Source organism: Mesoplodon bidens, assembly GCF_964165515.1.
Source record: "Mesoplodon bidens genome assembly, chromosome: 11".
Lineage (NCBI taxonomy): Eukaryota > Metazoa > Chordata > Mammalia > Artiodactyla > Ziphiidae > Mesoplodon > Mesoplodon bidens.
Window position 1 is genome coordinate 20,414,073 of NC_138167.1, and position 23,459 is coordinate 20,437,531.

Below are 23,459 nucleotides of genomic sequence, written 5' to 3' on the forward strand. Positions count from 1 at the left end.
CATCAGGTAGAGGGTTTTTTTTTTTTTTTTTTTTTGCGGTACGCGGGCCTCTCACTGTTGTGGCCTCTCCCGTTGCGGAGCACAGGCTCTGGACGCGCAGGCTCAGCGGCCATGGCTCACGGGCCCAGCCGCTCCGTGACATGTGGGATCTTCCCGGACCGGGGCACGAACCCGTGTCCCCTGCAACGGCAGGCAGACTCTCAACCACTGTGCCACCAGGGAAGCCCAGTAGAGGGGTTTTAAACCTAGTCTTATGATTCTCCAAGGAAAGAAATTTTTTTAACACCTCCCAATAACTTCTGCAGCTTTGAGCACACAGGGTGTGACTCTACAGTAACGAAACAAAACATATTTCCATAAACCGTTCTTGAAAATTTTTCATTTCTTAGTCATATTCCACAAAGGGAATTTCTCAGGTCATCAGACCAACATTTTCCTTTTTGCATAATTTTATACAAGTTGTTAGGATGAAATTTTTAACGAGTTCACCGTCTTTTTTTTAGCCTCTCTTATTTTCTCTTGCCTTTAGTGACTTTCAACAAATGATGTAATCTTTACTAAAAGTCCTTTGAATTAAAGGATTTATTGTCAAACTGCCTTTATGATGATCTTGATCATCAGAGATCATATTGCTGTCTACGATGTGCTTTAAAAGGCCCATGTTCATTCTCTGATGTAACAACAACAAAAAAAGCACACACAGACACACATAGGTGATTGGTCCAAGGTCATGCATAGTTGGAATATTTTTGCTGCAGGAACACTAACCAAATCAATCCTTTTAGGAATTAACGACAAATGCAAGTTTATGAAAGTCTATCAGCTTTTATAGCTTATAAAATGAACATTCACTTTTCAAAAGGACTCATAAATGTTTTTGTTTCATAAAGAACGTTTATCTTCCTGACTTTCTTTCATATCCTCCTAAAGAGCAATGTGGTTTTGTTTAGTAGGTATATATTGATACCCACTATTTACCAGACACTGTTCAAGGATGCGGATACAAGATGAGAAAACAAGGTCCACGCCCGGTGGAGCCTGCAGTCTTGCAGGAACCACCATTACAAAACACATCATTTCCATACAAGTGGCAAGTGACAGGAGGAAAGCCTCTACTGGAGGATAGGAAGCCAGAGAGATGTGAAGTCAGGGAAGACTTCCTGGAAGAGTTGCTGTAACTAGCACAATTTCTAATTTAATTTTTAAGAAAACAGTCTGTATAAAAGAAATTTTAAAAATACTCCGTGTTTATGGCAGAGAATCTAGTAAGACATATATTGGAGGACAGGAGTGAGGAGGAGGCAAAATATTATTAAACTGTGTCACAGACAAAGGGAGAAGAGTTCCTCTTTAAAATGCCTAAGCAGAGTCAGTGAACATCCACATATCTGCTTCTGAGATTCTGACACCAATTCCAATGTGTAGGTTTTTTCCCTCACACCAAGCAATTCTCGGACACAAGCTGGGTGTCCTACAATTCAACTCATTTCTGACACTATCTACCTGGAGGTAGCATCCGATTCCACAGGTTAAACCCACAAGACTGCCCCTCCCCCTCCACACACACATTTCAGATGCCAATCACAAGTCCAGGTTGTCACCTGTGCTTCAATTGACCCGCTATATATAGATTACAGGTTTCCATCACCCCCTCCATGGGTTTGATTAATTTGCTGAAGTCGTTCACACAACTCAGAAAAACATTTTCTTAGTTTTATCCGTTTACTATAAAAGGATAAAACTCAGGAATAGCCAGATGGGAGAGATGCATAGGGCACGGTATGTGGGAAGGGGCACGGAGCTTCCATGCTCTCTGAGATTGCCACACCTCCAGAGAAAGGAGGTCTTGGAGGGCATCCCAGGATCCATAGAACCCCAAATGGTTGTTTCATAATAAACTTTCCTCTTCCAGTATTTGGGAATCAGCTTCTAAACACTCTCAAATTTTGATGCGTTAAAGAATAAGTAGGGTCGGGACTTCCCTGGAGGTCCAGTGGTTAAGACTCCACACTTCCAATGCAGGGGGTGCAAGTTCGATCCCTGGTTGGGGAACTAAGATCCCACCCACATGCTGCACAGCACAGCCAAAAAAGAATAAGTGGGGTCTCTGGCTTTTGTGTTTGGTACTGTTTCCCTATGACATTCTCATAGGAACATCCACCTAATGTAAGAAGCCCTGGTCAACAGATGTGATTGATTTGATTTTGGTCTCCTTAGGTGCCATGCACATGCTGTATAAGAAACTGGAGATTCTAGACAAAATAACAGTACTAACAAAGCACACCCATATTTGGTGAAAGTGTTTAAACACAGCAGCCGTTGTCTGTGTCCACCCTTACTCTTTGACCTTTCAGTGTGCTTGGGCCTTTTCCAACTGCCAATATTTGCATCTCTGGCCTGAGGACTGAGGGCCAACCTGCCCACATACCTAACAAAATGGAAGGACCAGGAGTGAACAACCTCCGAAGCAGCCCTCAACCATGTCCCAACTCCTTGCCTCTCAGGCAGGGTAATTCTGAAGCTTGTGTTTACACTGCTCACTAGAATTTACCCAGAGAAGTAAGCACTAGTCACTCACTTTAGTAGCTGCCTTAATAATGCACCTTTTATTGGCTGCCTTCCTTTCCCTGTATTATTTCCCTGCTCCCCTATTGGTGTTTCCTGTACCACACAAGCTGCACTCAAATACTTATCTCAGGGTCTGCTTCCAAGGGACTAAATCAAGAGGACAACACTCATTAAGTATAATGGTATCTTCATGTTCAAATAGTATTTTATAAGTACACAAAATATACAACCCAAATTGCAAAGATAAAGAAATAAAACAAGACATTTTAACAACAACTATGTTTTCTAAAACATATTAGAAAATAGACATATGTTCATTGTCTAATTTTGGTCCCAGAAGCATCATGTGGTTTGTACATATTTGGAGGAAACCACAGTAAGGGTTGTCACCAAGGAAGGACAGGTCAGTCACCTTTCCAGGTACAAGGGCAGAGGATGGTACAGATGGAGAGGGAGGTGTCAAGTGGAAAACAGAAGAGAGGTGTTGCTTTTGTATAAGTATGTTAAGGTAAGCATGCATACTGAAAAATACTGGGGGACCGCAAACCCACTGCCCCTCCAGCTGATTCTGATCAGAACAGCGTAATTAATCCATCATGACATGTTGATGTGCTGGAACTGGCTCGGACCAGCTCATGAGAGCCTGAGACCTGACTGCTAATTTCAGGAATTTTGCAAGCCAGATGACTTCATGGTGTAGCCTGAAATAGACCATGGTGGGAGTATTTGCACCACAGAAATGGGCAAATGCTATAAATCAGGCTTCCTTTTCCCCCAAGAGCCAGTTGTTACACATTTACCAGCACACCATTGAATCTTGACATTGTCATATTCACGTTTATTAATTAGCCAACCTCACTACAACAAGGAAACCAAGGACTAAGAGTAGTTTGAGACTCACTTCCTTGGTGCCTTGTAAAACTGTAAAAGAGATTTGTAAGAGATCAAGGAAGATACTGCCTAGATAATTGGTCTTTACATTGGGCTTTGCAAATGCTCAGGGGTTTGTATACACAAATAATTTTAAGGGACTCAATTTCCAGATCTTCAACTTTCATATGTGCTCTTTCTAAAAATTGGTTTGCCTGAGAATGAGGGTACCTTTCCACAGTCTTTCTCCCACTTTACAGAAGAAAGGCATACCTATATACACATATACACCACATCTCACTACTGGGCATTTCCCTGGGGTGTAAAAGTGTCCAATTCCCCAAACAAAGGTATACAGGGAAAGACTGTTCTGGGAGAAGACTCCTTCGTGATTAATTAAGGCATATTAAGCAGGGCCTCCTATCTTTCCCGGTTTTATATATTTATCCGTTAAGGTGAGGCTTGCATTAAAAGGAAGGTATATTAACCCATTTTGTAATTTTTCTGAATTCAAAACAACTGAGGAAATATATCAGGGACATGGATTCTTTTGATTGTAGTTAGAGTGCTTTGCAGGACTACCAAAAAATTTAAGATACTTTGGAAAACCCCATGGCTATAAATTTCACATGCTTTCTTTGCTGTTCCATGTGCTTTATTTCATAAGGTAATTAAAATGCATTTCATCAAATCATATCATGAAATAGTTATCCAATTACAGCTCAATCTTCATTTCATTTTACAAGATGTTCAATACTTTCTATCTCCTAGTAACAAAAAAAGAATTTATTTAAATATAATTTTTAAAAATATAGGTGTCGGTTTTAAAATGATTGAAAGGTGCATAGGTTTTTTTTTTTTTTTTTTAATTCCTCTAGTCAGGAGCACAGAAGTTTGGAGCTGTGGCCTGAGGTTACTCTCACAGCTAGCCTGGAGAGTCCAGAGGTGGATTAGACAGGGGCAAACAAACCCTTCCAGAATACCCAGAAGTAAAGAGAAAAAAGAATCCCTTTGAAGAGTTTAGTAATTCACTGCAAATGTTTCATTATAGTTATTTTTAAAAGTACCTTCATTGACGTGTGAGGAAAAAAAAGTCTATGGAAAAGGAATCTAGAAAACAGTAGTTTTAAAACATGGTGAACTTCTTTGAAAATGATTATGTGTGTATATATATATTCAAATATATAAATATATAAAGGTCAAAAAATGACGCATCATTTCGTATAAGAAGATCTTGAGCAGAAAAAAGAAAAACCTTTGATATCTATGAATAGTCACTAATCCACAGCCAAGAGTATATCTCATCACTTTGTTTTTTTAAGTGTACCCAAAAGTCAGCTTTTCTTAGATCCTGTGATCTAAGTGTGCTTGATGTAAGCTCTCCTATGGAGTCATACCGGATAGTAAATGTCTGTATTATTAATAGCATCAAAGCACTAAATGTGTTCCTAACATAGGTGAAACCTGGGTATTTACGAGGCACCTGCACAGCCTTTAAGGCTGCTGGCAGAGTATGTCAAATTGTTTCTTCTAAAAGCATCCACTAAAAATAACCATTTTTTTCTTCTTTATTAGGAATTCCAGAAGTTATGGTTGCCAATAAAATCAAAAGCATGTGGGAGTAAAATTTATATTCTTCCAGAAATTCCTCCGAGCATTCAAGGCAATGTCTTTGTGGCCCTTCATAGTGTGACTGTGGTAGCCATCTATGTTGATTGTTCCAATAAAACTCTCAATTTAAAGGTAACTTATTTTGGCAACTTGATGATCACATTTAGTCAGGTTGGAAGTAGGAAGGCAGATAAAATTTCCTTGATCAAGAAAAAAGAAAATGTATTTTTTTAAATCAAAAAGCAGGCAATCTCAGTGGCAACACTTTATCCAAATAACTACAGACGTTGCCTTACTCTTTGGGCATTAAACAGTATAAAGAATGACAAGAAATAAACTCTTTCTGTTCTAGTGGAAAGAATCTATTCCTATTCTGTTTTCTAGAAATGAGAGGAATAATCTATCCCAGCAGTTCATCTACTTGTGTGCCTAGGAAAACTTATAAAAAAATTCTTTGCTCTTGCAAATGGGTTCAGTGGTATTGATTTAGCCACTGCTTCTTACATCCAGGGCGTGAAATCAACTGATAACTTATGTGCTCCACGGGGGCTGGAGAGCACAGAAGAGTTCAGGTACCCCTTCCCCTCACTCCACTCTCCACCCTCACTCCACCCTACCCCACAAACTGTCTTGGCAATTATCTTGGGATCTCCCTTCCTTGTCTTGGGAGGTGATAATGTATATATGCAGAAAGAATAACTTCTCTGCACAAGAACAGCACCTTTTTAAAGGCAGCATTTTAGTTCCCTCTCCCCCCATGTTAACTTGGGGGCTTTAGTTGGGAGGGAAAGCAGGGAAGGTGGTTGGACTGTTCTCAGCACTGGCACTTTCCACTACACCCTGGGGGTAGTAGCTGGCCTTCCTGCTGCTGTCGGTCTAAATGTAGAACATGAGGTACGTGGTGCTTTTAATCCCCCAATGATGCAACAGGAAAACTCCCATTTCACATCCTGTTCCGTGTGGGCTGATCTGGACAAGTCGCTGAGGCAGCCCCCTGCCCTTTGGTCCACTTGAGAAAGGGTCCTGGACTCTTGCTCTTGCCTCGTTGGATGCTCAGTCCTCCTGACTGATATTTGGCATTGGTCAGGCAACTCCCTGGTCTTCATCAGCTCCAGAATAAGACCTGGTACATAGTACATTTCTCCTTGTCATCACAAAGACCAAAACTCCTCATTAACTCAGATGCTCTGATAACATCAAAATATACCACAAACTGAGTGAGAGGGAGAGACCAAGGAGCAGAACGTTTGCTGACAGCTCAGCTCTTCCAACAGCCTCCTCTGGGTACCTATTTTATAGTGCAAACCAGAATACTCTGAAATGACCCCCCATCCTTCCCCAACCCCTAAGGAAAGAACATATTGGATTGCCCTGGTTTATGATTACTTTTATACTTATCTAAAAGACCTATGCTTTTCCCCAGGTGATAGATGCCTTTTGATTTCACTAACTGTGTCAGATTATCTAAATCTCATCAGCTCAAGGCAGAAGTCCACGGAAGTTTAGCGGTATCGTTCTAAACTGCACTAGAGTTAAATATGTAGATATCTATTGCTATCACAGATATAAAAATGTATGTGTTAATGCAAGGCAACCTATGGCAAATTGCAAACAACTGCCCAAGGCCCTGTGCTTGGGGAATCACAGAAAACACTGATGCTTGGGTAGCAACTGAGAATATATCTATTGGAGGAAAAGCAACAGCTGGTTAGTTAGTGGGGTGCACAACACAAATATCTTGATTACATAACCAATCTGTAATTTCTAACAGTATCACCAAGGAAATGGGGTAAGGTTACCCATTCTTCAAACACACTCTCCAGAGGGTTAGTCTATGACTTCTTCCTCTGGCAATGTTTATAGTAGTAACATTGCCCTTAGTGGTTTTATTACTGAGATTCCGTCTGTTTCAAAATGTAGACAGAGGGAGGAAAACAGATGAAGAGATAGATCTGTATGAAGTGACTTCACGATGCTGAAATTATGGATCTGTTATAAATGAGCTTCTAAGCGGCTACGACTCCAGAATTTTTTTCAGCTCTCTGAATTTACAGGCAAGAGGTTTATTTTTCCATAACCACAGATATACAATTAGAGGTGAAAGTAAATGACAAAATGTGTCTCTCTTTTCTCTAAAGTTTATGCTGTGGATGAGTAAAGGAAGAAATTGAACTGCCTAGGAAACCCACTGCGTGGTTCCACCCTCCTTCTAAATATTGCAAATACAACATCACTCCATTCTTTTTTTTTTTTTTTTTTTTTTGCGGTATGTGGGCCTCGCGCTGTTGTGGCCTCTCCCGTTGTAGAGCACAGGCTCCGGATGCGCAGGCTCAACGGCCATGGCTCACGGGCCCAGCCGCTCCGCGCCATGTGGGATCTTCCCAGACCGGGGCACGAACCCGTGTCCCCTGCATCGGCAGGCGGGCTCTCAACCACTGCGCCACCAGGGAAGCCCATCACTCCATTCTTCAACTATATTCTATGTACAGATACATTGAAGGTTTGTAACTTTGATTTCTTAATTTACCTGTCTTGATAACCAATCGAGATTGTTACAAATCATTGTATTATATAGAGATAATCTCTAATTTGGTTTTCTGGTGGCATAAAATAATTAGTCTGTCTTTCCCCAATTAAGTGTATCAATAATTTCTTAGAAGTAAGTTGCCCTTCAGGAAGATATTTAGAGAGAAAATTTAGAATCTTATTCCCTAGGAATTTAATGAAGAACTTCGGGTGAGTCACTTTACCTTCCTGAATCTTAATGTCATTCATATAATGGAGATAATAATAATGATGATGATGCTTTATTATAACCTAAAAGAACTATTATAATAATTGCTATGGAACACTTTATAAACTATAAAATCTGATATAGACATTAGTTACCTTCAAAGTCCTGCTATAAGGCTGTGTACTCTCCACATCGACCTATATTATAATTGAGAATGATTGTCAACTAGGTGTGTATTTCCAAAGATATAATCATGTACACAGAATGTCATATGTCTATCAGGATCGTTTCTAAACACAGCCCTTAAAGTAGTGCTGTATTTGAAAGTGCTTGGCACATTTTAACTAAGTTAATAACCCTCCAGCTTCAGAGGGTCCTGTAATTCTTGTGTTGCTTAGCTATTGCTCACTGGAGGCTAAAAGAATTAAATCTTGAGCTGCAAGAGCCATATCAGGAATTAACCAGTGTGCTCCAGGCACACAACTCTGTGCCTTTTCCAGAGAAGCAGGAAGTAAAAATAACAGCAAAAGCTGATCCATGGAGCCCTTACAACTGCCTGGCACAGTGCTAAAGGCTTTCCAAACACTTCCTGCTTAACACTCACGACAGCCCTAGGAGATAAGTATTGTTTTCCCTATTTTTGAGATGAGAAAATTCTAATTTTCTGATAAGAAAAGATCCGGGACTGGGACTCATGATTGCTACCCCATGGTTCTACCCAGTAGATAGGGGCTGTGTCCTTCTAAGCACATTTAAGGGTAACTTGACATTAGTTTATCAGGCCCAAAGATAGAGCTTTTGCTTGGACTTTTGCCTCTTCACACTTAGGACGAGGAGAGAAGGAAGATAAAACAAAGCAGGTCATTTTTTCTGTTCACATTTTTAAAAGGTTTCAAATGTCCCATTTCTAAAGGGAAGGTGGGACAACCTTCCAGATTTAGTTGGCTTTGCCTCTCTTTCACACTGAGATGTATCCAATGACAGCTCCCTCATGAAAATGTAAGCAGCACAAACTCTCCAGAACATTTGTCCAAGTGCAATAGCAGCAAGTGCTGCGTTCCCCAGTAACCTTTTGAAAATCTGCCTGATATTAAAGAGTTGTTTTTCCATCTGCAACACTCCAATCATAGCAGCCTGTGATGAATTTGCTTTTTGTTTTTGTTTTTTTACATTTTATCCCAGTAAATGAAAAGAATTTCAAGGAGTGAGAGACAGTTGAGGCTAATCTTTACCATCTGGGTGATTTCACTGCACAGGGCAGCAGGGGAACCTGACTGTTTAGGCAGCAGCTAAATCCTGCACCAGCTGATGCGCAGTTAAGTGCAGCCTCATTCATTGCAGGCTGTCAGAGAAGAGCGCACCAAAGCCTCATCATACTCCTGTGCCCAACAAAGTAGAATGAATGCCAGTGAAGAAATGTCATAGAAGATGAAGCTACAGGATCATGGAAATTTAGAATGAATGCATAGATGAGGTTTATTTATTCCATCAGCCAGGAGTCCCATTTGTCTAGACATAACAGATAACATGTTTATCTACTGCTGGGTGAGAAATTGCCACAAACTAGCAACCTAAAGCAACATTCATTTATTATCTTGCAGGTCTGTAAGTTGAAAGTCTCATGGTTTTGGCTGGGTTCTCTGCTTAGGGTTCCACAAGGCCAAAGTCAAAGTGCCACATAGGCTGAGCTCTTATCTGGATGCTCCGGAGAGGAATCTGCTCCCAAATGCATTCAAACAGTGGGCAGAAGACAGCTCCTTGTTACCTAGGGTGGAGGCCTCCATCTCCTTGTTGGCTCTTAGCCCAAGGCTCAGTTTCTAGAGACCACCTGCATTCCTTGTCACGTGACCCCCTCCATTGTGACGCCAACAATAGTATATGAACTCCTTCCTGCTCCTGCCTTGCAACTCTCTTCCTCTTCTGCCATCAGCAAGAGAAAGCTCTCTGCTTCTAAGGGTTCCTGTAATTAGATTAGACTTACCTGGATAATCTCCCTTTCAAAAGGTTAACTCTGCTATATAATACATCACTTTTACAGGTTCCAGGGATTGGGGGGCATGGAATCTTGGGGGACCCTTTTTATATTTCTGCCTACCACACTTAGCCAGTAGAATTAATAAAAATGTTGTTAGGCTTGTCATATCCTCAAAAGATAAAGATATTGTAAGTATAGGAAGAAGCAGTTAGAAATCATATTGAGGGACTTCCCTGGTGACGCAGTGATTAAGAATCCACCTGCCAATGCAGGGGACACGGGTTCAAGCCCTAGTCTGGGAATATCCCACATCCCGTGCCGTGGAGCAACTAAGCCCATGCGCCACAACTACTGAAGCCCGCACGCCCTAGAGCCCGCAAGCCGCATCTACTGAGCCTGCGTGCTGCAAATATGGAAGCCCGCGCGCCTAGAGCCTGTGCTCCACAGCAAGAGAAGCCACCACAATGAGAAGCCCGTGCACCCCAATGAAGAGTAGCCCCAGCTCGCTGCAACTAGAGAAAGCCCGCGCACGGCAACAATGACCCAATGCAGCCAAAAATAAAATTAAATTAAAAAAAAAGAAATAATATTGAGAATTATGTCTAAATTTCTGGACATGAAACTTGCAAAGTTTAAATGGCGTACTGTTTACACTCCAAAGAAGTATCTTAAAGAAACCAGCCATGGTCCTTTGAAGAAAGTAGCAACAATTCTTCAGCAACCAATTCTCCTGAATATATGATTTTAGAAAACGTGCTAAAATATCCAACCTTGCTCTACAAAAAATAAGAGGCCACAGCTGTCCTGCTCACTCCCCACTTTTAATTCGACAATACCTTTATATCCTCTCTTTCATTCATAGCTAATGTCTTGAAATCAGCCTGGACCCATCTTGCACTTCATCTCCTGACCTGTTCCCCAGGTCCTGAGCCCTTGACGCAGCTCTGTTTGCTGCCTTCTATCACCCATCAGGCTCCTCTGGGACTAATGTAGTAGCTTTTCCCTGACCAGGTATGCACTGCTTTTGGCTACTCTGTAAGCAGAATGTCAGGAACTCCCTCTCTGCTGAGATGAGGGACCCCTGTGATTGAGCTCTCTCAGCCTCACACCACCTGAAAAGAAAACCTACTCTGTGCAAAGAATAATTGGTTCTTTCCTGGCTAACCTTGTAAATCTTTTGAATTCCCTTTGTTTGCCATGCCACTTTTATGCACTTTGTTCTTCCATTTACATGTGATAAAAATATATCACATTATTTATTTTACTCAATTGCTTATTTAAAATGACATGTCTCCTTTATCACAAGGGTCGATTTTATCTCTTGCAGGTGGACAACAAGGTACTAGCAAATGTTAAAATGCTTTGTGAATTATTTGCCTAGAGATGATGGCAATCATGGTATTGAGGTGTTCTAGGTGGATATCCTAAACCAATGTAATGCCTATATATTGCCCGTATGCCCAAACCTATGAGGTTATTAAGATGAGCCCAGGTTTATAAATGGTAAATTACCACGTTGCTGAAAGCTGAGAAGTTAATAGAAGAATTGTGAGGTGCTTTTTTCTGTATGGCTGGAACAAAAGTTGCTCCTAGCTAGTTTCCTGGTAAGTACATCCCCTGGTTCCTGTACACTCAAGCCCATCTCTGAGGCCAGTGTCAGGAAGTTTTTTTTTTTTTTTTCTGGTCATTAAACATGGATTTTGATTTTGATTAATAATTGATGTATTCATGCAAGTATAATGAAGTTTTCTTCCTGCATTCAATTTTTTTAAATGCGTTACCTATCTTGGCTTCCTAAACTGAAATGCAAGCCTTGTTAAATTCCACACTTTTTTGTTTAATGAAGAATCTTTATCAAAGCAAAAAGCTTTGCTTCAAAAATAACTTTGGGGAATCTAAACGTAAGCATAATTTTTTAATTTTAAAAATAAAAACTATTCTAACTATTCTTAGCCACAGACTGAAAATTGTCTTATCATCGTTTAAAATATTTTTTAAGGAATTTTTTCTTTTTTAAAAAAATATTTATTTATTTATTTATTTTTGGCTGCCTTGGGTCTTCGTTGCTGCGCATGGGCTTTCTCTAGTTGCAGGGGCTACTCTTCGTTGTGGTGTGTGGGCTTCTCATCGTGGTGGCTTGTTTTGTTGCAGAGCACGGGCTCTAGGCACGTGGGCTTCAGTAGTTGTGGCTCGCGGGCTCCAGAGGGTAGGCTCAGTACTTGTGGTGCACGGGCTTAGTTGCTCCTCGGCATGTGGGATCGTCCCAGACCAGGGCTCGAACCCTTGTCCCCTGCATTGCCAGGTGGATTCTTAACCACTGCACCACCAGGGAAGCCCCATCGCTTAAAACATTTTGTTTCTTTTCCCTCTACATCATCAGGTAAGTTCTCCTCCATTCCAGATAACAAAAGTGAAGCAGCATGACAGTAGACAGAATCATTTCCTGCTAATATTTCCAAGAGCATCAAAATAAACTTAAGGAGCAGGCAGGTGGAAGCCCTTCAGGGGTGGAGGCAAAGTCATTACCAGACCTTTGCCCTGGACTTCACCCTGCAGAATCCCTGTCAGATCTTCCCCACCACCACCCCGCCCCCTTCATCTACTGGATCCAAAATAAAACTTTGTAGCCAAAACATTCAGTGACAGATGGCTCACTTCATTGCTGTAATGTTACCCTTTGGGTCTCTGAGGGGATGATTCCAGGAATAGAAAGCAGGGCAAATACAGGAATGGATGTATAACAGAATCTAACACAAGTTAAGGTTTCTCCAGTTGCTGATGGAATCAAGACCTTCCCTCCTAAATTCTTTACGTTGAACAACAGGGAGTGGTCCCTCCCTCTCTCCAAATTGTAATTAGTACATAGACTGAGGCATGGGTCCAATGCCCCCTCTGACCCTGACCAGCTTGGTGATTTTTAACCTGCTCCTCAATTTCCTCATAAATAAAATGGGCATCATAATAGCATTGATACTTACCTTTAGGATTTAACTAAGCGCCCAGCCTAAGTTAACTAAGCCTAAGTGAGTTGAGCCTATGTGCCTAAGCACTCAAAAATGGTAACTGTTCATATTTTCTTCCCACAATTTGATTAACTTGGTTTTGTAGAAAGGAACAATGCATAATACAACATAAAACAAGATGCACAACATAGGAAACCTACCAAGGAAATGATCTTTTGTTAAAATTCCTAATTCAGATAGGACTTAAACAAAATTAGAGGAAAGCCAGCATTTTATTATGTTATTACGGAATCAGGGGATTTTCCCACTGAAACAGGCCTTAAGAAGCAATTACTTACTCTTTTCACAGTTGAGATCTCTAAAGCTAAAGGGGAGATGGTGACTTACTCCTAGTCACATTGAAAAAGCTCCCTTGATAAAATTTCTCACATTGTTCATCAGAATTGCTTCTAAATTTCATTTTTTGTTTGCTTCTCTTTTTGAGAAAATGTATGAATTTTTTCTATCACATGCATTCACAAAGTTATAATTCATGAGGGTCCTGTGTTTTTTGTTTTTCTAATTTGGCATACCCTAATCTTTTCCCAGAGGCCTATATTTGTGCTGTTCTTTTCCAGTTTGTCTGGCATCACTGCTTCACGTTTTGGCACCTAATTCAACATACTTTTATCACCATTATCTGAATAGTACCACCCCATCTGAATGTACTTCACAGCTGCCCTCTTCTGCTGCATGCCTGTGCCTGGGTCTGCTTTCCTGTTATGTTACCTGTCCATCTGTTCCTAAAAAATGCCATGAGGGAGTTATGGTGCTTCACATAGGTTTTGAAAATCTTGACCTTCATTAGGGGTTAGTCACTGCATATCACTGGATTTCTAACTTCCTTTCTTCAAAATTCTTTCCCAACCGAAAACCACATGAAATTAATCAGGTTCATGTTTTCTAAGATACCTTCACAAGATTTTGCTCTTATTATGATTTAGGCTGAATGCCCTTCAGAGTTAATTACTGAGTGCCAGAATCTTTACATGTATTACTTTTTTTTTTTTTTTCTTTTTGCGGTATGCGGGCCTCTCACTGTTGTGGCCTCTCCCGTTGCGGAGCACAGGCTCCGGATGCGCAGGCTCAGCGGCCATGGCTCACGGGCCCAGCCGCTCCGCGGCATATGGGATCCTCCCAGACCGGGGCACGAACCCGTATCCCCTGCATCGGCAGGCGGACTCTCAACCACTGCGCCACCAGGGAGGCCCTACATGTATTACTTTTAATTTTATAATAACCCTATGCATTAGTGAGTGCTATTATCCCCATTTTATAGATGTGGAAACCAAGAATCAGGGAATTTAAGTAACTTCCCCAAGAGCCTGTAGTGCAGGAAATGGCTGCCTTTCCCACTAAGCTAGGATGCCCAAGAGGGTCCTTTGGAGGACACAGCAATTGTTCTCAAATATTAGCATGCATGAAAGTTATCTGACATGTTTATTAAAAGTGTATACCACAGAGTGCATCCCCCAAATTCCAGACTCCATCGTCCAGATTCTGATTCAGTGGGTGGACCCAGGCTCTGCCTTTCAACAGGCTCCCTGGGAGACTCTGATGCAGGCCATCTGCACAGCACACGCAGCTCAGGAGAGATGCAGCCTGGCTCTGTATTCCCAACTATGCACCAGCTCCAAACCAGGCACCACATTTCCTGCTTTTCTTCCCCTTAACAGCTATAAATTAAGTGCTGAGATTCACATTTATAACAAAACTTAAGCTGTGTGGGGTTTTCCAGAATTCAGGTTTAATTGGGAGGCAGAATTCTAGCCTGGGGATCAATAGGTCTGTTTTCTCTGTCTCCTTCCTTTACTGACTTCTCCTACGTCATTTGATCAAATAACTTAACCTCATTGTGCCTCATTCTTCTCCTCTGTAAATGGAATGTGAAAATTGACGTCCACTACACATCATAGAAGACCTCTAAAGAGGAAAACTGTGACCATGGGAGAAGCATGAAAAGCGTGTGAAAAGCTCCAGGCAAAGAATGTGGTGTGAGTCCTCAAGATGAGTTACAAGAGGGGCACGTTGATTTTTATCATGGTTACCATTTACTTTACAAAACAACCATTCGGCATTTGTGAGAGTGGAGGGCAGTAGCTTGCAATGCACAGGTTTTGTGTTCTTGGAAAAGTGATTTTAAATCTATGCACCTCATTTTCTTCATGTGTGAAATGGGAGTAAAAGTATTATCAGTCTCGTGGAGTGTTAAGTTACTTCATGCTTCACATAAATAAGCTTTGACAAACTGCTCAGCCCAGATATTTTTATTCTCAAGTGCTTGGCTTCAAACTATTGATAATATCAGCATATTCATTCTCAAGTCCCTGCTCTATGCTGTGAGATACTGGGTCCCACAGAAAACAAATATGATACTGTCCCTGCTCTTAGGAAAGTTGCTCTCAAGCGGATGAGACACTCTTACATTATACCTAATGCAACTGACTTGGAGGGACTTTCACAATGTATTATTAAGGGGGAAAAGCCCCTTAATACAAAAAGGGTCCATAATATGACCCTAGTTTTCACAAACAATTTTAAAACAATGACTGATTCCTCCATATTTTCATATCACACATTATAAACACACATATAAACATATATATTTACAAAATACATACTTAACTAATTATATATATATATAATTAAGTTGTTTTGGAGAGAGAATAAAGAAATGAAAAAGAGAAGAAGGAACACACAGAAAAACCATAATAACAAGATAATTTAAAAATATATAGAGATGTCCATGATAAAAGAGTATATGTGATATGACCCCATTTAAATAAATTTGCATCTACATGTCTATATATGTGTGTGTAAGTGTGTGTGTATGAAATGCATGAAAACATAGTCAAAATACTAGCAGTGGCTACTCAAGGTATTGAAATTTAAGTGATCGTAATTAGGTGATCTTCTTCTGTACTGCTAGGCTGTTTCTTACAATGGCAAAAGTTATTTTTAATAACTGAAAACCTGGAACTGTGTCAAGGTATTTATTATTGTACATGATGAACTGCTTTATTTTGCTTTTCTCAAATTGTCCCTAAAACGTATGAATTACTTTGGAATGAGAAAAATTATATTCTTTAAAGTGGTATTCTTAGTAATGATAAAGCACAGTGAAACAAAGATATTCTCGATAGAAGGCTAAAGCTGCTTCATTACCCAAATAAAGCTGACTACACAATGAACTTGTTTTGCCAGAAGAAACTCAGTTACTGAACTCTCCTTTCTCTTTTCCTTCTGTTTTCAATTACGTAAATCTTGGATTTGTCAAAAGAATCTAGCTTTTTAAAAACTTTGCTGTATGGTTTCACTTATATTTTCCCAACTTATTATAATTTTCTACAGCTTATAATGTCCAAAACAAAACTCATTATATTCCTTCTGCCTCAACTGACTTCTCTTCTTATCTCTTTCTTCAGTAAGAATGTCACCACTATCCTCGAGTCACCCAAACTGGATATCTGGGGAAACCCTGGATCCTACTTTTAGTTCATTGTCACTTCTGTAGACACTACATCTTAATATCAGACCACTCTTATCACATCTCTTCCCCATAGCTACTGTCCTCATTGGTTCTGCCTAAACTGCAGCTGTTATCTTTAAATCAGTCCCCCGTCTCCACTTTGAAATTGTGATCAAGCAGGAGAACGTCTAAACTTCTTTACACGCTACACGAATTGCCCGCCTATCTTCACGTCCTTGAGGAAACCATCTTCCCCAAACATGCTGCCTTGGGGACTTTTGGTCACAGTGCTCTCACTCCCCGTGATGCTACAAGCCAGGCAGTGAGAACTCCATCCCCCTAGACTCCATGCCTGGTTCAGAGAGAGGCATATGATAAGAGTAGGGTCAGGCATTCTGTCCCAGGACTTCTCGGCTAGAGTAAGAAGAAAATCTCTCTCTTGCTTTTAGTGGGTCACAGATTAATTTAGCAAATTCCTCTGGAAGACTTATTTTCTTGAAACTTTCTTGGAGGCCATATTCAAATAGTGTAGACACAAAAGAGCAAGTCATTTCTTTTGGTTGTCCTATAAGTAGGCATATATTTTCTCTTTTTTTAACTATTTTTAAAATACATTTATTTTATTTATTTATTTTTAGCTGTGTTGGGTCTTTGTTGCTGTGCGTGGACTTTCTCTAGTTGCCGCGAGCGGGGACTACTCTTCGCTGGGGTGCCGTGCGCCGGCTTCTCATTGCAGTGGTTTCTCTTGTTGTGGAGCATGGGCTCTAGGCGTGTGGGCTTCAGTAGTTGTGGTACGTGGGCTCAGTAGCTGTGGCTCACGGGCTCTAGAGCGCAGGCTCAGTAGTCGTGGTGCATGGGCTTAGTTGCTCCACGGCATGTGGGATCTTCCTGGACCAGGGCTCGAACCCGTGTCCCCTGAATTGGCAGGCGGATTCTTTTTTTTCCTTACAATGTGAAAATGTCATTTCTTTTTTTTAAAACATCTTTATTGGAGTATAATTGCTTTACAATCATGTGTTAATTTCTGCTTTATAACAAAATGAATCAGCCATACATATATATATATATCCCCATATCTCCTCCCTCTTGCATCTCCCTCCCACCTTCCCACCTTCCCTATCCCACCCCTCTAGGTGGTCAAAAATCACCGAGCTGATCTCCCTGAGCTATGCGGCTGCTTCCCATTAGCTATCTATTTTACATTTGGTAGTATTTGTAAGTCCATGCCACTCTCTCACTTCGTCCCAGTTTACCCTTCCCCCTCCCTGCCTCCTCAAGTCCAGTCTCTAAGTCTGCGTCTTTATTCCTGTCCTGCCCGTAGGTTCTTCAGAACCTTTTTTTTTTTTTTTTTTAGATTCCATATATATGTGTTAGCATAAGGTATTTGTTTTTCTCTTTCTCACTTACTTCACTCTGTATGACAGACTCTAGGTCCATCCACCTCACTACAAATAACTCCATTTTGTTTCTTTTTATGGCTGAGTAATATTCCATTATATATATGTGCCACATCTTCTTTATCCATTCATCTGTCGATGGACACTTAGGTTGCTTCCATGTCCTGGCTATTGTAAATAGAGTTGCAGTGAACTTTGTGGTACATGACTCCTTTTGAATTATGGTTTCCTCAGGGTATATGCCCAGTAGTGGGATTGCTGGGTCATATGGTAGTTCTATTTTTATTTTTTTAAGGAACCTCCATACTGTTCTCCATAGTGGCTGTATCAATTCACATTCCCACCAACAGTGCAAGAGGGTTCCCTTTTCTCCACACTCTCTCCAGCATTTATTGTTTGTAGATTTTTTTGATGATGGGCAGGCGGATTCTTAACCACTGCACCACCAGGGAAGCCCTAAATAGGCATATATTTTCATCCAATTTGGGAGCCAACTCCAATTTTTGAAAGGTAACCAGGTTAGTGGTGGTTTATGATGATTTCTACTTTATTATCAGTGTGGTGGTTCCAAAAAAAAAAGGGAAGCTATTAATTCTAATGTCTAATTTCAACTAGCCTATAAGTGTCTTCATTTTTCACACACCACATTATAGGATTATCATAGAAATTGTTTATTTTTTGTTCTACCTTTTTATTGATAGCTAATATGCATTAATAGTATACAAAGTGCATAGCTCAATAAATTTTCAAAACTGAAAACAACTTTTTTACTGTATATTTTTATGCACAAAAATAAAATTTAATGTGTCTAAGGTCAGGACTATGTTTTCATTTTTCTCAACCCCTAGCTTAATCCCACACCCAACAGTAATGCCCAATGTTGATGTCACTGTCCTTTACCTACCAGACAAAGACATTTTATACCCAAAAGTCATCAGGTAGAGAGGTTACTCCAGTGTATTAATTTAACAATAATTATTAATGTAGAACAATTATCAAGTGCTTATATGTACTATTATTATCTCAGTTTTATAGATCAGGAAACTGGTGGACAGAGATTTAGAAAGTGACTGAGATCAAATAGCCAGTAAATGGAAGAGAGCAAGACTGCAAGATAAAACTCAATTTCCCAAAAATAATTTATACCACCTAATTCCTCCACTAGGAAAACTACCATTTTCACTGAGACTGAGAAAAAACTTAATTTTTCTTAAGACCAAGAGATAGAATCCACTTTCCTTTAGTAAACATTAGCAGTGATTCAGCCTTGGATGAGGAGAGCAGTTGAGTGAACTCTAATAGTGTTTAAAATTCTCCAAAGAAGACAAGGAAGAGCACATGTTAGAGATTATAGACTTACTTTTTATTTGTGGGCATCTTTCTGCATTTCTTACTGCATCCAGATCACCTCTGCAGCACCACCTTCTTTTCTATGTAGCTCCTTGTGTGGAATCTTTGGGATCCTTAATTTGGGAGCTCTTCCTGAAGGGTGAGATGGTGCTTCTGAGTGGGCAGCCTGCCTCTCATCTCTCTAAATGCCTGTCATTTAATTACAGAAGGATGGATGAGACAGTCAGACCTTCCTTGAGGCTATTGAGAAAATCCCAACCAAAAACCCTACAAAATCCCATTTACTCAAATTGCTTAAGGTGAAGAAATTCTTCAGATTCCTTAAGATATGTTAAAAAATAATCCAAGACTAAATTTTAATGTGTAGTTTGAAAAGCTACCAATACTGCTAAGAGATTTCTGGGTGACACATTTATATTCTGATTCTGATTTTATTGTAAGAAGTTCTCTTAAAAATAAGAAGGAAACAGTAGGCATTAGGGATTTGGTACCTGCCTTTTTTTTGTTATGTTTTTATTTAATATAGCTAAGATGAAGAAAAAAAATTGGTGAGACTTTAAATATAGTTGAAGTGAAGAAAAAATATATACACTAATTTGATGTCTCTGCCATGGAATGTTCTAAAGAATACAGTGGAAACAATATATCTTGAGTCTGAACTAGCGGAAACTACACATGAAGACTGAGTACATTACAGATCTGTAGACAAGGGAGGCAAGATAGAATAAAAGAATGATTTTGAAGTTCCCTTTTAACTAAAGTTAATGCATCACTGGAACTTTAAAAGCAAAAATAAATCTAAGCAATTTATTGTCTTTTTAAAGTAAGATTTTCAGGGACTTCCCTCATGGTCCAGGGGTTAAGAATCTGCCTTCCAATGCAGGGGATGCAGGTTCCATCCCTGGTTGGGGAACTAAGATCCCACACGCCATGGGGCAACTAAACCCGGACGCCGCAACTACTGAGCCCCTGCGCTTTGGAGCCTGCGCGCCACAACGAAGAGCCCGCGTGCCACAACGAAGAGCCAGCGTGCTACAACTGAGACTCAACATGGGCAAATAAATTTTAAAAATAAATAAGGTAAGATTTTCATTCTTTCACGAGTCAAAAAAATTGCAGCTGTAAAAGACTATGATGCACCATTTGTATTAGGGATAAAGAACCATGGTCCTAAACGTTAAGAAATTATCTCTTTCTTTGCCAAAGCAACTCTCTCAGTAAATGTCTTTCCAATCAAGTGGTAGCAACCACAGAAGCTATGCCCATCTGCATTTGCTTTGTGAACTTGATGATCTGAAGAACGATGAAAGTATGATAATTCCACTAAGCTATCAGCCCAAACTGCTTTGCTTGCAGCCCTGTGAATTATCCGTTTCTTTACTGATCTCCTCTCATTTTCAAATATTGGTGGGATCTGCTTAGGTGAGAAGGGTCCCAGAGGCATCACCTCTGCCCCTGACTGCCCTGCCTCTCTTCATCCTGTAGTCTCATGACTACATGACACTCCAAACCTCATCTTGATGGAGTCACAAGGTCATACTGACTGGTTTCTATGCAGTTCCAAACAATAGGTGTCTTTTAAAATACACTTTTTTCCTGATTTATAGTAATTTTAATATTATCACCAATATGCACTAACATTATTTATCTTTCTAAACTTAACTAGCACACCAGGTAAATGCCCCATCATGCCCGGAATTAAGTTAACATTTGATTAGGCAGAACGAGCTTTCCCATCAGTACAATACTCAGCCATTAAGCAAAGCAACTGGTAGATACAGACTGAGTTGATGGCTATATGATGGTTCATATTAAGGAACCAGTATCAGCTACTGAACATTCACTATGTTCCATTCACTATGCTTATTTCACATCTCACAACCTCTGAGTTAGGTGCAGTTGTTTTCCAAATTTTACATATAAGGAAACAGAAGCTTACAGAACCAAAATGTACACTGCTAGAATCTGGATTTGAACTTGTGCCCTCTCATACTCAGAGTTAATTTTAGATTTCCTCACACAGGAAGCTATGCATGACAATGGTCCAAACACACCAAGAAGCCCAAGCCTGGCCCACCATGAAGTGATGACATAAAGAGGAAAGTATTGTTTTTCCCAAAACTTGATGTGTCTAGGAGGGTATTACACAGGCAATTTTACCCAAATGCCATTATGAAACAAAAGAAAAACTAAAGAACATGGAAAGCTGGTACTCTTCAGGAATAATCATAACGAGGTAACACCCTTAAAGCCCCCAACTAAAGACCTTGCCTTTTTTTTCTTGTTAGGTTCCCATCTGTGTTCCTGTAGGTATGAAACTGGAAGAAGAGATATGGATTTGCAAATACCCTCACACCCAACAAACTCAAATTCCTTACCCGAATTCCCTAGAATGTCTCCTTTTTCAACCAACTTATTTTTATTTTGTTCTTTACTTGGTTCCATGTATTCTCTACCAAAGCAATGTTTCCCAGCCTCCCTTTCAAGTCTCTAAATCTTGCTGCCTTTATTCAGTTTCTCTCACTGTATTGTACTGTTTTCATTGTTGTGGTCCATCTTACTCTTTCTAATTTCTTCTGTGGCTGTGAACATTATTAATACCCCTGCCCCGGCCCTGTGGATGTTATAAATCCTTCTGCCTACAGCATCTTTATTTTTCTGACTTTGTCTGGCATAGCTAAAGTAAACCCTATATTTACATAATAGATAACAGGTATATAATCTCTTGTGTGTATATTTGCCAAAGACATACAAAGACATATGATAATTCATGGATTTATTTCAGATTGAGATTGTAGTGTTTATCCAGAATGTGGATTAATTGTATAGATTCACAGACTTTTTTTTCTTCCATTTTTGTTGAGATGTAATTGACATACAGCACTGTATAAGTTTAAGGTGTAGAGCATAATGATTTGAATTACGTGGATCATGAAATTATTACCACAATACGTTTAATGAACATCCATTATCTCATGTAGATAAAAAATTAAATAGGAAAAAATTTTTCCTTGCGATGAGAACACTTGGGATTTACTCTTTTAACAACTTTCATATATTAATATGCAGAAGTGTTAATTATATTTATCATGTTGTAAATTACATCCCTAGTGCTTACTTATCTTACAACTGGAAGTTTGTGCATTTTGACTGCCTTCATCCCAATCCACCCCCCAACCAACCCCCACCTCTGGTAACCACAAATCTGATCTCTTTTTCTATGAGTTTGGTTTTTGTTTTTGAATTATATTTGTTTTTGAAGTATAACAATGTTATGTTCCTGGTACACAAAGCAGTGATTCAATATTTCTATACATTTCAAAATTGTCATCACAATTAAGTCTAGTTACCTACCATTTGTCAACTTACAAAGATATTATATAATTATTGATATATTCCCTATACTATACATTTCATACTTGTGACTCATTTATTTTGTAACTGGAAGTTTGTATCTCTTAATTTCCCTCACCTATTTCTCTTCTATCCCACCTCTGGCAACCATCAGTTTGTTCTCTGTATATATGAATCTTTCTGTTTTGTTACATTTCTCCATTTGTTTTGGTTTTTTTAGATTCCATGTGTAGGTGAAATTACACCATATTTGTCTTTCTCTGACTTATTTCACTTAGCATAATATCCTCTAGGGTCCATCCATGTTGTTGCAAATGGCAATATTTCATTATCTTTCATGGCTGAGTAATATTCAATTTTATATAGATAATTTATTCTTTATCCATTCATTTACTACTGGAGCTTATGTTGCTTCCATATCTTGACTATTATGAACATAGGGGAGCATATATCTTTACAAATTAATGTTTTCCTTTTCTTTGGATAAGTACCTAGGAGTGGAATTGTTGGGTCATAAGATAATTCTATTTTTAATTTTTTGAAGAACCTCACATTGTTTTCCATAGTGGCTGCACCAATTTACATTCCCACCAATAGTACTGGGTTGTCCAAAAAGTTAGTTTGGTTAGTGAATACTTTGTTCAATAAAGTTCTTCGTGAAAATGAAAAATGTGTCTTTTTGTTTTACTTAGAACCAAATGAATTTTTTGGCCAACCCAATACATAATGGTTCTTTTTTCTCCATATCCTCATCGACACTTGTTATTTGTTGTCTTTTTGATAATATGTATTCTGATAGGTGTGAGGTGATATCTCATTGTGGTTTAGATTTGCATTTCCTTGATGATTAGCAATGTTGAGCTTTTTTTTTTCATGTGCCTGTTGGCCACCTGTATATCTTCTTTTGAAAATGTTCATATTCTCTGCCAATTTTTTAATTAGGTTCTTTGGGGTTTTTTGATGTCAACTTGTATGAGTTCTCTGTATAGTTGGGAGATTAACCCCATGTCAGATATATCATTTACAAATATTTTTGACCATTCAGTAGGTGGCCTTTTTGTTTTTTTGATAGTTTCCTTCATTGTGCAAAAGTTTTTTAGTTTGATGTAGTCTCATTTCCATTTGTTTA

The 23,459-nt window shown here is 39.5% G+C and overlaps 1 pseudogene across 1 annotated transcript in view; it reads left to right on the plus strand.

Annotated features, from left to right (window-relative positions):
• The first annotated feature begins 994 nt into the window (after positions 1-994).
• The window catches only part of LOC308625154, a 29,894-nt pseudogene continuing 7,429 nt past the window's right edge, over positions 995-23,459 (plus strand). The window contains exons 1-2 of the transcript in view: positions 995-1,090; positions 5,014-5,181. The product of the transcript in view is annotated as an uncharacterized misc_RNA (transcript). The remainder of the gene's footprint in view (positions 1,091-5,013; positions 5,182-23,459) is intronic.